General features: G+C 41.8%; 1 protein-coding gene across 2 annotated transcripts in view; it reads right to left on the bottom strand.

Moving 5' to 3' along the window:
- ROR1 (receptor tyrosine kinase like orphan receptor 1) overlaps nt 1–15,622 on the bottom strand; it is a 363,189-nt gene that overhangs the window by 64,913 nt on the left and 282,654 nt on the right. The gene's annotated exons all lie outside the window — the stretch shown is intronic.

The raw sequence follows: 15,622 nt of genomic DNA, 5'->3' as shown, positions 1-15,622 counted from the left end.
AACAAAGTGAAGATAATGATAGCACCTGCCTCACCAGGTTGTGAAAATCAAAGGAGATGCCACATGTAAAGCCTTTACCAGCCCTAGTGTGCTATATAACAGTAAGTTATCCTTGTCTTTGGGTTCTACTGCAGCCCCTCTCTCTGGCAATGTGCACCCAGTCTCAAAGACACTCTGGGATCTCTTCCTTTGGGGCTCCACAGAATGAAGGGGGTGTGGAGCACAAAGGATCAGACCTGATTATCCCATCAGCCCCTTGTCTGCACCAGGGGTAAGAGTTTATTTTACTTCTCTGTCCTTTACTGACAAGGGTATATGTTTGGTTACGCTGAACATTTCCCTCAATCCACCAAGAAATAAAAACTTTCCAAGCAGGTTGGTTTCCACACCCTCCATGCTTCTGACTAGAATTACGGAGTGGAGCTGTGAAAACAAACAGCTGGCGAGCTGGATGAATGAGCTGGGCTCTTACAGTCCCCTAGATCTTTAGGGGCTTAGAATCTTAATAGCTTGTCAGATGATATCTTCATTTCATTGATTGATTGATTCATTCATTCATTCATTTACTCAGGTGGCTACAACATACTAGGCACTATGCTAAGCTCCCAAGCTACATAGACAGAAGCAAAAGTAGCCCCTCTTCTCAAAGTTCTTATATTATAAGAGGTAGGGGATTCCTTACATTTTGGGTCTTTAAAAAGTTTTAACCACTAAATTATGAACTAAGGACACAGTCACAAAATAGCAGACTACTCCAACGATGTTATGTGAGCTAGACACTTCAACCCCCAAAGCCTCAGTTTCCTCATCTCTGTAATAGGAACAAAATTGGTACTATTGACTTCATAAAGTTGTTATGTGGATTTTTGTATTAAAGCTTTGTGTAAGCTATACCACCGAAAAATGACTAAACAATAGGTCACTCTAGGACTTTCATAGATTGTAGATTTCCAATTGGAAAAGATTTTGAAAGCCATCTTGTCTAACGTCCTCATTTTACAGATGAAGAAAATGAGGCCCAGAAATTTGCCTAGGGTCACACAGATAATAAGTATCAGAGACCTGAGTTTGAAACCCAACTATCTGACTCCAAATCTAGCGTACACACTGTCATCAAACACTAACTGGCAAGAAACAGCCTTGTTAATGTAACACCTGTTTCGTTAAATTCCCCCATAGAAACTAGAGATACTGTTACTATATTTTTAAGAGCCAAATGAAAAATGGAGGAAAAGCAGGTAGGAATGACAGTTTTCACTATTTTGTTATGAGGGACTTGCCTCTGGTCACAAAAAGTAAGAAGAATTTGAGGCAGAATATGAACCTGGGACCTACGAATGCAGAACAAAGTGCTTTCTATTAGAACAGATATTGATTTGAAATTGCCAAAAAGGCACAGTTAGGTTTGATGTAAAAAAGCATGTGTGACAACTGGTAACAAGACAAAGCAAAAAGTAGTTGGCTTTGGGAATGGTGGACTCTACTTCACTATAGGTCTTCAAGCTCCTACCATAGGTCAAAGAACATACAAAAAAGCTTGTTGAACTGAAGCAAATTAAAGACAAAATGACTCCCATTTGTTGGGTGTGATGCAGAAGGGATTCTTACTTTGTTTGAATTTTGTGTATACTGAACATGTACATATTGTATCTATTATGTACATCGTCTTCCCCTATGGAATATAAGCCTCCTGAGGTCAGGAACTGTGAGACAGTCAATAGTCAATTGTAAACATTTATTAAGCACCTTCTGTGTGTCAGACAATGTGCTAACTTCTGAATGCTACAGGTATTATACTTTACAGATGAAGAAACTGAGAAAAAACTATGCCAAGTGACTTCTCCATGGGAATGTAGTCTCCTTGAGGGTAGGACAGCTCCATTTTTGTCCTTGTGTCTCACAGCCTAGCACAGACTCTGGCACCTAATATGTGCTCAGTCAATGCTTATTAAATGAATAAATGAATGAATAAAATGAAGACATGAATTGAAAGGCCCATGGACTATGGGGTTGAACTTGTCAACTGACTGACTGATTGAATGAATGATTGAGGTACAGATTGGATTGGATTGCTTCTAAAGTTCCTTCCATCTCGGAAATTCTAAGATTCTTTCACTGAGCCCAGGGATAAGCCTAGCAACAAAAACAAGGTCAAACGTAAATGACTAATTTGTGCAAGAAACCAAAATTCGGGTAAACACACACACACACACACACACACACACACGCACACAACAATGAAACCATTGACAAAGATGATCCCTCTCTAATGAAGCCATCCCTCAATCCTGGCCCATGTCCCATAAAAGGGACGCTTCACTGCTCTGGCCTGGAGTTCTTTCTCTTCCATGACTCATCCTTCACAAAAGCCCTTCCTGATCTCTGTCTCACTAACACATCACTTGAAACCAAGGGCTCCATTGCCCATTGTTTGCCATAAGCCCTCACCCTGCTTCAATGCAGACAAGCAGCTAGAATTCCCCTTGCGCTCCCTTCATCGGTATTCATGGCAGACTTCCCAACCACAGAAACAACCCATAGAGAAGAACAAACCACTTGGTCCCTCCAAGGAGAAGCATGGCAGGAGGGAATGGCCGGAAGAAGGATCTACAGTTCGGCTCAAGTGACCTTGGCAAATGCTTTTTTTTTTCCTGTAGGGTTCAGATCATAGGCCTACAATGATAACAATTCTTTATATTGATATGGCCACTTGAAGTTTATGAGCGCTTTCCATATTTTTATCTCTCTTGATCCTATCTGTAAGGGACAGGCTATATTTTTATTCCCATTTTATAGCTGAAGTATCTGAGACTCAGAGGGGATAAGGGACTTATCCATAGTCAGATAGCTAGTATATGAGTAGGATTAGAACCCAGGTCCTCTTGGATATCAAGTTCAGAGCTTGTCCCATCTGCTAAAATCATAGGTTTCTAGAGCTGGAAGGAATTTAGTGGTCAGCTACTCTCAACTTATCCATTAACAGATGAAAAAACAGGAGTTAAGGGATTTGAATTCTTGTCCTGGCTCTTCAAACTTTGTCACCTTTGGCAAGTGATTCGACCTTCCTGAGGTTCAGATCATTCATTCATTCACTCATTCATTCAACAAACACTTGTAACTCACTACCACCATATCTGAGTTGTATGTGCTCCATATTTCTAAAGATCTATGAATGGATTGGTGTGGACACTCTCTGCCAACATGGTGACCACAATTCCACCATACTTGAACTGATGCCTCCTCTAAGCAGAGGAGCCATCTGGACCTCATTTTCATTACATCTTGGACTTAACAACTTTAACTGAGGGTAGCTCCAAAATCCAAAGCAGACACTCTTACTCATTCAATTTAACAAGCCTTTATTCAGTTTCTACCACAGACAAGGAACTATGGAAGGCAAAGGATGGGCAAAGACCATCAAAACACTTCCTGCTCTCAACAAATTAATAGTCCACTGGGGAATATAACACATAAACATGTAAGATGGTGATGATGATGATGATAACTAACATTTATATCATGGTTTAAGGTTTACTAAGTACTTCATGGTATCATCTGGAGAGGAAAGAACAGTAACCACTGGGACATAAGAAAGGCCTTGCAGGGATACTGGCAAACCGAGACTTGAAGGGACCTAAGGATTCCAAAAGGTACATGCGAAGAGAGGGAGCTTTCAAGATATGGGGAACAGCCTGGGCAAAGGTGTTGAGGAAAGAGATGGAACCCTGAAGTAAAGGAAAAGAATGGAGGCCAGTCTGGCTGGAAAACAGAATGAGCACCAAGAGTTGGCCTCATGTAGCTGCTGGGAAAATATTTAAAGTTCACACAGCATATATCTCTTTCATAAATGCCCTCAAGCCCCCACAGACATGGATAAATAGACTCTATTTCATGAGGGAATAATGGGTCTGGCTTCAGAGATTCATGTGCTATAATGAGCTAGGTAGAAAATGTGGTGAAAAGAGATTATTTTCTAGATAAGAAACTTGCGCTTATGACAACAAACATACGGGTTAAAATGGTTTTGGATGAAATGATGAGCTGACAACCATTCAGCAGCAGCCTATGAAGACAGTCTGTGTATGGGAAATGTTTACTTTCTTCCTTTTCTTCTTTCTCTTTCTTTCCTTTTTTCTTTTTCTTCTTTCCTTCCTTTCTTTCCATCTTCCTTCCTCTTTTTCTTTCTTTTTTCTATCTTTTCCTCTCTCTTCCTTCCTTTCTTTTCCTCTCTTCCTTCTTCTTTCTTTCCTTCTTCACCCTCCTTCCTTCCTTTCTTTCATTCCTGTGTGTGTGTGTGTGTGTGTGTGTGTGTGTGTGTGTGTGCGTGCATGCATGTGATACTCATTATAAGTGATCTGGCTTACTGGGCTCCTTCCAGCACCAGCATTCTGTGACTTCAGGTGTGAGATGATCACACTTGCACATCGATCTCTTTAAACCCAAGCAGGTCAGCTCTCAGACAGAGGACAACTTGTAAACACAGTCTACAAGATTAGCACCTTGCTCCGTAGACATTAGGTATTTAATAAGTGTGTACAGACATTAGTTTATTAACTGACTGGGACCTCCTTTTCTTCTAGCTCTATGGAATCAGGTTTTTGACAAACCATCAGACCCTGAAAGAGGGGACAGTTTTGACTCATATGGCTGAGCTGCGAAAGCAGCTCTCCACTGCTGACAAGGTCAGACCTTCTACCTTCTTGATTCACACTTGACCACTCCATTAAAAGTGGGGAAGAAGTCTCCAGTGGCCTGGACCCTGAAACGCAGAGATCACAAAAGCCAGGATACCAGCATTACAGACTGGGGAGGAAAGTAGGAGGGAGCAGGTCATGAAGGGCTTGGAGTGCCAGACTGAGCACTTTGTATCATCCTGGAGGTGATTGGCAGCGACTGGAGTTTGCCAAATGGGGGGTGATATTGTCTGCATGACCACTTGGGCAGCAGGATGTAGATGAGGTCTTTATTCAGATACAGGTTGAAATGGATGTTCTCTGATGTCTCTGCCAATTTCAAGTCTATGTGATTCTGAGTAACAGGGTTTAGCTTTGCCAAAGGGCCGTAGAAGTCTCATTAATGAACACAACAAAAGATTCAACAGGCATTTTGCCTGTCTTGAACCTCAAGGGCAGCTGAGATGTAGCTTGGCACAGAGGGAAGAGAGGTGGCCTTGCTGTTATAAAGGGATAGGTCAAGCTCTGCCCCTTCTCCATATCCCTTTTTTTACTTAAATTATCTTATTTGTTTTCAGTGTTCTACAATCACTTCTATCTATCTTAGATTGTTCCCCTCCCTTCCCCCTCCCTGAGATGGCATGCAATCTTATATAGGTTCTACACATTCCTATTAAATATATTTTCACCTTAGTCGAGTTGCATAGAAGAATTCAAATGAATGGGAGAAACCATAAAACAAAACAAAACATAATACAAAAGAAACTGGTCTACTTCATTCTGCAATCCAATTCCATAATTCTTTCTCTGGATGTGGAAGGCATTTTGCCTTAAAAGTCCACTGGGAAATTTTTAAGTCCTTGCATTGCAATGAAGTACTAAGTCTAACAGAAAAATTCCTCACACACTGTGGTTGTTGCTGTGTACAAAGTTCTCCTGGTTCTGCTCCTTTCACTCAGCATCAGTTCATGTAAGTCTTTCCAGGCCTCTCTGAAGTCTTCCTGTTAATCATTTCTTCTAGCACAATAGTATTCCATTACATTCACATACCACAACTTGTTCAGCCATTCCCCAATTGATGGGCATCCCTTCGATTTCCAATTTTTGGCCACCACAAAGAGAGCTGCTATAAATATTTTTGTACATGTGGGACCCATTTTCATTTCTATGATCTCTTTGGGATAGAGTCCCAGAAGTGATATTTCTGGGTCAAAGGGTATGCACATTTTTGTAACCCTTTGGGCATAGTTCCAAATTGCTTTCCAGAATGGTTGGATCACAGTTCCACCAACAATTAATTAGCGTTCCAACTCTCCCACATCTTCTCCAACATTTATCATCTTTCTGTTTTGTCATGTTAGCCAATCTGATAGGTGTGATGTGGTACCTCAGAGTTGTTTTGATTTGCATCTCTCTAATCTATAGTGATTTAAAGCATTTTTTCATCTGACTATAGATAGCTTTAATTTCTTCCTCTGAAAACCACCTGTTCCATCCTTTGACCATTTTTCATTTGGGGAATCCAATATCCCTTTTCCTAGCATAGTGCCTGAAGCAGAGTCAGCTATGAACAAACACTTGATTGCTTAAAATTGACTGCATGACCATGGGGAAGCAAGTCACTTAACCTCTCATCACCCAGATCAGCAACACATCTGTGCCTTCTGGTCTCAGAACTGCACTGAGGAGGATGAGTCCACACCAGGAGTTCCCCATTCCACTGACATCATTGATTAGGACCAAATAAATAAGCAGACAAACAAACAAACATGCATATAGTTTCAGGGAGCTGAACCGTACACAGGAAAACACTTCTGAAATCTTTGGGTTCTCTTCTCAGTTTTTCATGGACGTATCTGGGCATGTCCAAAATAGACCTACCGCCCAAGCCCTTGCTGGAGCTCTTTGCCCAATCCATGACCCTGCCCTAAAGCTGCCATCAGCTCAGGCTTCTTGGGTGCTGAGAAATCATTTTCTGCCATCCCTAACCTCAGTAAGAGGAAAAGTCAAAGCCCCTCATTCCTTCCCGCTGTGAATATCAGATATCTCCCTCCCCCCACTTTCAAAAATGCCACAAATTTCAAAGGGAATTTTGCACATTTTCTCTTCATTTCTGGAAAAAAAATCAGTAACAGCAATAAAATAGAAGCAAAATCCAATGATTATTACTCATTGCAAGGATGGTGAAAGAAGGGTTCATTCGTTCATTCATTCATTCATAATCTCTATCCCAGTGAATGTTTACCTGGGACTTAATGTCTATCAGCAACTAGCAAATTAAGAAGCTGTGGCTCGGCCAACATTCTGAACCTAAGAGTTTGTTTATTTAAATGTCCTCATTAAGGCCCCTCAGCACATCAAAAGGGTGTTAAACAACCAGGCTATTAGCTAGGAAAACAAACCAGTTACCAGAACTATAATTTATTCCCTTCATTTAACCCTCAAGGAAGGAAGCAGTCATCAGTCCCAAACAGCTCTATGTTCACACAGGAAGTAGAGTGGGAAGTGAGTGGTGGATCCTGGCACAGTTACCCAGTGACTGGATCATGGTGGACAAGTCATTGATCCTCCTTGGACCTCACTTTCCTCATCTGTAAAATGAAAGTAATTGACTAAATGACCTTCAAGCCCCTTTCCATCTCTAGATCCAGCATCTTATGAACTTTGGTAAATTTTTCCCTCATGATGCTCAAATGAGGGAGCTAACTAGAGAACCTTGGAATTGCCTTCACGCTACTAGGACTTTATAGTCTCTGGAAACTAGAGGCTGAGTCTCATGGTGGTTAGTAAGACTTAGGTCCACATTCCTCCGGTGACACATCCAGGCTTGCTTGGGAACTAAGCAAGCCAGGCTTTTCACAAAGCCTCAGGCTCCCTATCCAGAAAACAGGAAGATGGAAAACTGTAGTGCATACAGGTCTTACCCACTTGTTATCTCACCTTTCCAGGTATTTCCATCTCTCTTTACCTGGGGAAGCCTCTCCTGCACTCCCTTCTCCCACTGGAGAATTCATGCAAAAAAACCATCTGGGCCAACCTGAGCTTACTCTTCACCAGCCTGTGCTGCTGATTCTTTGAACCCTCCCCCCAAATTTCTAGCTCCTTTCTCTTGAAGGTTTCCCCCCATTAGAATATTGTTGTATTCATGCTGCATTGCCTAAGAAGACCATGCCATCAAAGAAATGATGATATGACTTCCATTTGACTTTGTTTTGAGTGAGGGAGGTCTGTGCAAGGTCACCAACCTCACTTCTCCTCTGGAGCCATCTGAGTCCAGTGACCAGATATTCATCAGGATGACTAGAGATCTTTTTTCACTTGTATTTGTATTTTCATCATTTAGCACAGTGCCTGGCAGTTAGCAAGAGCTCTACCCGTCTGTCTGTCTCTCTGCCTATCTCATCATCTCTTAGCACAGTGCCTGGCACTTAGCAAGAGCTCTATCCATCTGTCTGTCTGTCTATCTCATCATTTCTTTATCTATCGATCACTTATCTATCTTCATCATCATATATTTATGATCTACTTATCTATTGTCATCACCTATCACTCATCTATTTATCTATCACTTATCTGCCATCATCTATATATCACTTTATCTATCTATCTACCTACCTATCTGCTACCCCCACAAGGTGATTGTGAAGCTTAAAAGTATGTAAAGTACTTTGTAAACATCAAAGAGAGTGAAAATGTTTTTTTTTTTTTAAATCACAATCCCAGGACATTAGTCAAGTGGATGGACATTAGCCATAATCCCAGAAACTAAAATGGAGATCCTAAAATGGATATCATGGATTTAGGCTGAGAAAAACCCTCAGAGACAGCAACAGTCACTTTTTGAGTGCTGACTATGCCAGACTTTGTGCTAAAATGACCTTGGGGGGATGTGATTCAATTCCCTCATTTTATATATGATGGCACAAAAGGAGCAGCAATACTGAGAGATTCCTGGAGGGTTACAGTGGCAGAGCCATGATTGCCACCTGGGTCCTCCAAATATTTCCAGTACATCACTCTATCTCTCAGCTACCCATAACTGACCGGGCACATGAGTCCTCAAAATTGGCAAGCTTTTTACTGGTTGAGAGACTGACATAAAAAATATAAGCAGATCATGTTAAAAATAGTTTGATTTGCATATACTCTGGCATACCACAACATCATTGTGTGTGTGGGGGGGGGGGGGATGGAGTCCAGAGGCCAGACCCTGGACACTGTCCACAGTTTCACAGTGGGGGGCTGCTTTCCATCACCAGGAGAGCTTATCACAGAGTGATAATAAATATGTAGCGGTGTGCTTTTCTGAATGTAAATGCGCATTAGGCCTGTATGACTCAGCAAGGAAACTATGCCGTCCAAATGGAAAGCAGCCCTCACTCTAAACTCAGGCTCTAGGCCTGAAGGCCCTCACCACTTCAACTGTTTCAAGTCTGTTGTTCAGTGTCCCTGCCTCAAGTCTCTCCTTACTCAGACTCATCTTCCATTCAACTATCAAATTCAGCATCCTAAAGTGTGGAAATGATCATCTCTCTCTCTCTCTCTCTCTCTCTCTCTCTCTCTCTCTCTCTCTCTCTCTCTCTCTCTCTCTCTCTCTCTCTCTCTCACACACACACACACACACACACACACACACACGCACACGCACACCATTCAATAAGCTCTAGTGCTCCCTGTTACCTGCCCTGTACAACTTGGCCCCTTCCTGCCTTTCTAGTCTCCTTACCTATACCCTGTCTCACTCCCTCCAATTTTCTCCCATACTCCGTGATCATTGACACTGGCCTCTGCCTCTGGGCATTGTCTCAGACTCTCTCCCAGCCTGGAATGCTCTCCCTCCATAATCCTCCCTGCTGCAACCTGATTTCCTCCAAGTCCCAGCTAAAATGCCACCTTCCATGTGAAACCTTTCTGGATCTCCTTTAATCCTAATGCTTTCCTTCCCTCCGCTGATGATCCTCAACTTGTACTGTCTGTCTCTTGCTCTTTTCACATTATCCCCTCATTAGACTGGGAGCTTCTTGAGACCAAGGGCTGGCTTTTGCTTCTGTTTGTGTTGCCAATATTTAGCACTCTTCCTGGCACACAACAGACATTTAGTAAATGCTTCTTGGCTGATTTACTTTGATTTGCCACCTTTCACTTCACCTTCAGGGGAAAAAAAGTGAGGGAGGCCATGATCCTCTTTTCTTGGGACAGTATAAGGCCAGGAGAGGGTACCCATGCTGATATCAGCAAGGTAGTCCCAAATACGAATCCATCATGGCAATCCCAAGGCTTTTAAGGAGCCATTTCTCATCAGCAGGTGTGAATCTGGAGATCATCACCGATTGCCTGTCAGGAGGCTTTATTAGCCTAAGGTCCCTTTCAGCTCTAAACCTATGGCTCTATAATTCAGTCTCTCACCCATTTAATATGTTGTTCTCACTAACTTGGAAAAGCCAGCCTTCACTTGCCAACTGATATCTGACAGATAAAGACCATGTATTTGAGAGAGAATACAGAATGGAAGGGCAGAGATGCAAACCACCTTCTTTTGCTATAAAGAAGTATGGAGGCTGAATCTGTCCATGCAGATCTTCATGAACAGTTGCTAGCTGTGTATCCTTGGGCATTCTTTGGGCCTCGATTTCATGCTGGGTTTTTCTTTTTCTTTTCTTTCCTTTCCTTTCCTTTTCTTTTCTTTTCTTTTCTTTTCTTGTCTTGTCTTGTCTTGTCTTTCTGCCTTCCTTCCTTCCTTTCTCTTTTTGGTTGGAGAGGTGAATAATCAGTTCTATAGGTCATCCTTGTAGTGAATTCTCTACATTCATGAATATTGGCAGATGTCCTGCAATTTATGGAGCGTCCCCTGAGAAACCAACACATCAGGTAACTTTCCCAGGGTCACGCAGGCAGTGTAAGACAGAGGTACTATGCCCTTCACAGTGAATTACTTGGATTCTCAAAGGCTATATCAGAGAAGGACAAGCTCTGGAGGAGTTACCCAAGGCTCAAAGGATTATGGAAGCAGAGCTAGAGGAGAATTCACAGGCCTGCAGATGAGGAAAATGAAGCTCAGGAAAGTTAAGTGATTTGCCCAAGATCACACGGATAGTAAGGATGAGAAGCTAGGCAAACCCTAGTCCCTTGACTCCAAATCCAGGTTCTACTACACCAGGCTGTCATCAGGTATTGTCTGGCAAGAAACAATCTTGCTAATAATGTAACACTTACAGCATTAAGCTCTCCCGTAGAGACTATAGATACTGTTACTGTTTGTTTGAGAGTCAAATGGAATGATGAAGAAAAGGCAGTTTGGGGAATCATAATTGCAAATACCTTGTAATATGTTGTTTCTCCTTGTGGAGTCAAGGAGGATATGTGGTTTTTAAGTAATTAGTATTTACATTATTATTATTGAGATAACCTCCAAAGATGAAAGAGGGGGAAAGGTGAGGAGAAATTTATTTCAAGTAAGAATTGTCTGAACGGTTATATTATAAACATTAAAAAGAGAATTATATAAAAATGTGAACCATTGGCAGTTTACAGAGAGATTATTTCCTGTGATGACTGAGAAGAGAAAGAAAAAGAAGGAACATAACTTATTTCCTGAGAAACTAAATTGAACATTTATCCTGAGGAGAAACATGGATAAGACTCTTGCAAGACTTCAGTTAGAATCGGCAGTGAACTGAATGGTGAAAATGTGTTTCTGGAAGGGCTCATCAGCTGTTACATCGAGGGCTGAAGGCAGCGGTGTACTGGAGGGCTGGAGGAAGCCAACTGTTCAATTTTCACTGTGAATATTTATACCTTAAAAATCATCAAATGCTATACAAATCAGGCTTTCGTTTATGGTTTCTGTGATTTCCTAGACTCCATAATGTAGACTAATCTTAAAAATATGTTGATGTACATATTTTCCCCCAGAGAGCCAGTTGTCAAACATTTAACAGCACATGTTGGTTTAAGGTGACTCTGACTGTGATCTTTAGCGAAGATAAAATATCATAAATAATGATTTGTATTTTTCATCCTATTGTTAATTTCAATTGTTAAATCGTGTATTCAGTAAGTTCAACATTTAATCATAAGATAATAGAATATTTAACATAGAGAGATACTGTAATCTACCAGAGGAAAAAAGTTTCTCTAGTTTATTTGATAAACTAAAGTAGGTTTTTGAGTCAACTAATTAATTAATGATAAATAAGTTGCAATTTTATGAATTCATAAGAAAATATCCAAACACAGAATAATAAAACTCAGGGAGGAACAGTAACCAGGCTTGTGATTTCATTGGTATTAGCAACACCTGAGGGAGGAGACTGGTATGCCAAGGGATTGATTGTGGCTGTAAAGAAATAGCCAGGATCACAGACTCTTCAAACTGAAAGGGCCCTCAGAGGCCTCAGACATCCAAGCCAACCAGAATCTGTCCTCTTCAATACCCCTGGAAAGTAGTCATTCATCTCATTAGGAGGAACTCAGTAGCTCCCCAAGCAGCCCATTCCACTTTCTCCAACTCTTCACTGTTAGGTTGTTCCTGACCTCAAGTCAGAATCTTCCTCTGTACAATTTCTACCCATTGTTCTAAATTCCATCCTCTGGGTCTAAGCAGAGTCAATAACCCTACAAAGTAGTTGATAACTATCATGTCCCCATTCTAAACTCTATCTTCAAGCAAACAAGCAAATAGTGTTTATCAAGCACCTACTATGAACCCAACACTATCGATGAATGAATGAATGAAAGCTAATGGTACACATTTAAAAAAAGCTAATCCCTACTCTCAAGAAGTTTACATCTAATTGTGGAAAGGAACACATAGGGAAAAGTGGTAGCCAGGTCAGAGGTGGTTTGTCCAGGGAGAAAAAGGGATGCTGAGTGTTGAGTTAATGTATAAGGCAGTTAGTTGCAATAATCCTTATACAAATAAAAGGGTGCTACTTTGATTCCTAAGCCCAGCACAAGAGGAATTATACGTGTGGAAGGAGAAAGGGTGATTAAGGGGATACAAAACGTCAGAAACCAGACAGCAAAATGGGTCATTAGCTGTCTGGACAAGATGTGAAAGTGAGTGAATGGTGTTTGGTTTGTAGGTTCTTAGGCTAGTTTGTATTCACACAGTCATCAATCAACTAGTTAGGCCTTAAGGTAGATACTCCAAAGATGAGCAGATTACAAAGAAAAGTTATAGTGGGGTCAGGGACTCTGGAAGTCCGAGGTCTGCAGTTCTAGGTCCTATGTAAGGGGACTCATCCAGGTGGGGAGAATCAGGGAAGTGGTGACAGCTAAATAGCAAGATGGTGGAAAATCAAAATGAACCACAGTTATCTGTAGTCTTGGGCCATCTGGTAGACAGAGTGAGTCATAAGCAGGCTTGTTAGCACTCAGTCAGCAATCAGGTGGACTGTGTCCTCAGGCTAGAGTTTCACTCTGTCAGGATGTGGCTTGGTAATGCAACAGAAAGAACACTGGCTTTGGATGCAAAGAAATCGGGTTCAAATCCTATCCCTGCCACTAACTCCCTGTAAGACCTTGGCAAAGTCATTTCACCTACGAAGACTAAAGTTCTTCAGCTGTAAAATGAGGGGGCTGAGCTTACTGGCCTCTGAGGTCACTTTCAGCTGTAAATCTACCATCTGACCACAAATGCCATGGGGGATAAACAAGGACAAAATCCAGTCCTGCCCTTAAGAAATTTCCTCTCTAGGTGGTGCAAGAGGAATATCACAGGTAAAACAATAAAATAATAATTCCAGAATATACCATTGTACTAAATGGTACCAAAGGGAAAGTTTTAGGGGAGAGGGAGATAAGCGGGAGCCAGCTCTACTGGACTCCGGGATTTCTGTTCAGGATTCTGAGGTCATAGGATTGTACATTGAATGACTAAGCCCTGGAGAAACTGGAACTTGGGCTTGGCCTTGAAGCATGGATGGAACTTGGACAGGTGAAAAGGTCAGCTCCTGGGTGCTTGCTCACTTCCCTCAACTTGGTCTCCAAACCCAATAACTTTGTCCAAAGCATAACAAGATGGGGATGGATTCCGCCCCCCCCCCCCCCACAGGGGTAACCAGCCACACATGCTCTGTTGCCTTTAACAAGATCAATAAACTTGCCACTTTCTGAAACTGACGATTAACCCCTTTTACGACATAAAGTCACAGGCCTTTGGATTTTATATGGCTAAGCAGACTCTGCGGTGCATGCTTTTCATTACTGGGAAGAAATAATTTGACACCTTATATAATGTGCCCCTCCCTCTCCCCACAATTTTCCAGGGAAGTTCTGACCCTCCAAATGGCTACCTCCTAGGTCTCACCCTCTGCTCGAGCTGAGGAAACCAGTCTCATGACTCTTGCACACGCCTTTCTAAATGTTTTATGGTTCACAGCTGCAGTGAAAAGCATTTTGGGGTCGGCAGAGATTTATTCCCCATTTCATGTTTTTACTAGACTGAATAAACACATTTCGTAGGAATGAGACCCCTGGCTATCCCGAAGACTAGGGGAAGTGTGGCTTTAGCTCTGGAAGTCACAGCCTGGGACTGACGCTTCGTGGTGACAATGGGTACCATTGTCATTGAAGAGGTGGATGCTTCCCGACAGCTTTGGACTGAGTTACACAGAATCCGGGCCTCCTTGATATTAGTCTCTTAACTGTGGGTTTCCAACTCCACTAAACACCAGCAAGATAATAATGAAAGACTCTTGTTCCAAATGCCCACATTGAGAGGGTTGGAAATGCAATTTGGAATCCATTTTCCAGGGCGGGCCTGACATATGTCACCTCGGCATCCAATCAATCCCCCATGGGTTCATAAAAATATTTCTGGTGAACCAACTCGGATACAGTTAGAGCCTTTCCCCCAAATCCAAACTGACTCTCTAAATCTTAAGAGGTTTAGAAAGTATTGTCTTAGAAAACAAAACAAAACAAAACAAAAACCAGAAAAATCAACAACAAAACTGTTTCCTCTCCAGTTTGTTTGTTGCTTGACCAAGGCTGCCTAAGGAATTGTTATCATGTGATGAGAAAGTTCGTTACTATGGTAATGTATCAGACGATATTAGAAATTACTGTAAATCTTGCTGTATATTTACCCTTTTTCCTGTCTTCCATGAAAATGTCCCCCAAAGCTGCATCATCTGATACAGAGCCTGGCAGTTCTGACCTTCTCAAGGTATATCCAAGTTTGACTTCAAAGCCAGAGTCATAAAGAGCTTTGTCCTCTGAAGGACTTCAGGGGGGTAATTAGCAACCATAACTCATTCTTTATATACACACTGACCAGCAGCTTTTAGGAAATCAGCCTTAGTGGTTCATTTCTTCCTGATTAGATTGCTTTTCTAATCATCAGCCCTCCTGTGAAAGTGTTTCAGGGAAAACAAGCTCCTGTGGGACTTTGGACTGCACATCTGACCTGCAACTTTCAGATATTCCATATTAGCTCGGCTGGTTTGTCAATCTATTAAATATCCTTGCCTTCCAATCAGAGAGAGGCTTCTAGGGACATGTCACTTTTAGAAGTATCTTACTTCAGACATTGAATTCAGATGGTCTTGGACCTATCATGTCTCTAAGTGACTCACTGGAATATTTCCCACTGGGTTTATTACAGACCATCCCCTCTAAAATGGTAGTTCTCCCTACCTCCCACTTTTAGCCAATGATTTTACCTCTCTTTTAACGCAGAAGATTCAGTTCAGCTGGCTGAGTTTCTTCATTCACCCCTATTTTGTATAGTTATTTATGCTATCAATCAACAAATACCTACTGTGCACTGGGCACTGTACTGATCACTCATGAAACAGAAAGACGAAAACCATCCCTGCCCTCAAGGAGCTCACTTTCTAGTGGGGGAGATGACTTGCAAGCAACTATGTACAAACAAGGTGTAGGCAGGATAATTTCAGGGTTGTCTCACAGGGAAGACACAGGCAGCTAGGTGGCTCAGTGGG

The sequence above is a fragment of the Notamacropus eugenii genome, chromosome 2, assembly GCF_028372415.1.
Source record: "Notamacropus eugenii isolate mMacEug1 chromosome 2, mMacEug1.pri_v2, whole genome shotgun sequence".
NCBI lineage: Eukaryota > Metazoa > Chordata > Mammalia > Diprotodontia > Macropodidae > Notamacropus > Notamacropus eugenii.
Note: the sequence above shows the minus strand (reverse complement) of the source record. Positions and strands in the feature narration are given on the sequence as shown.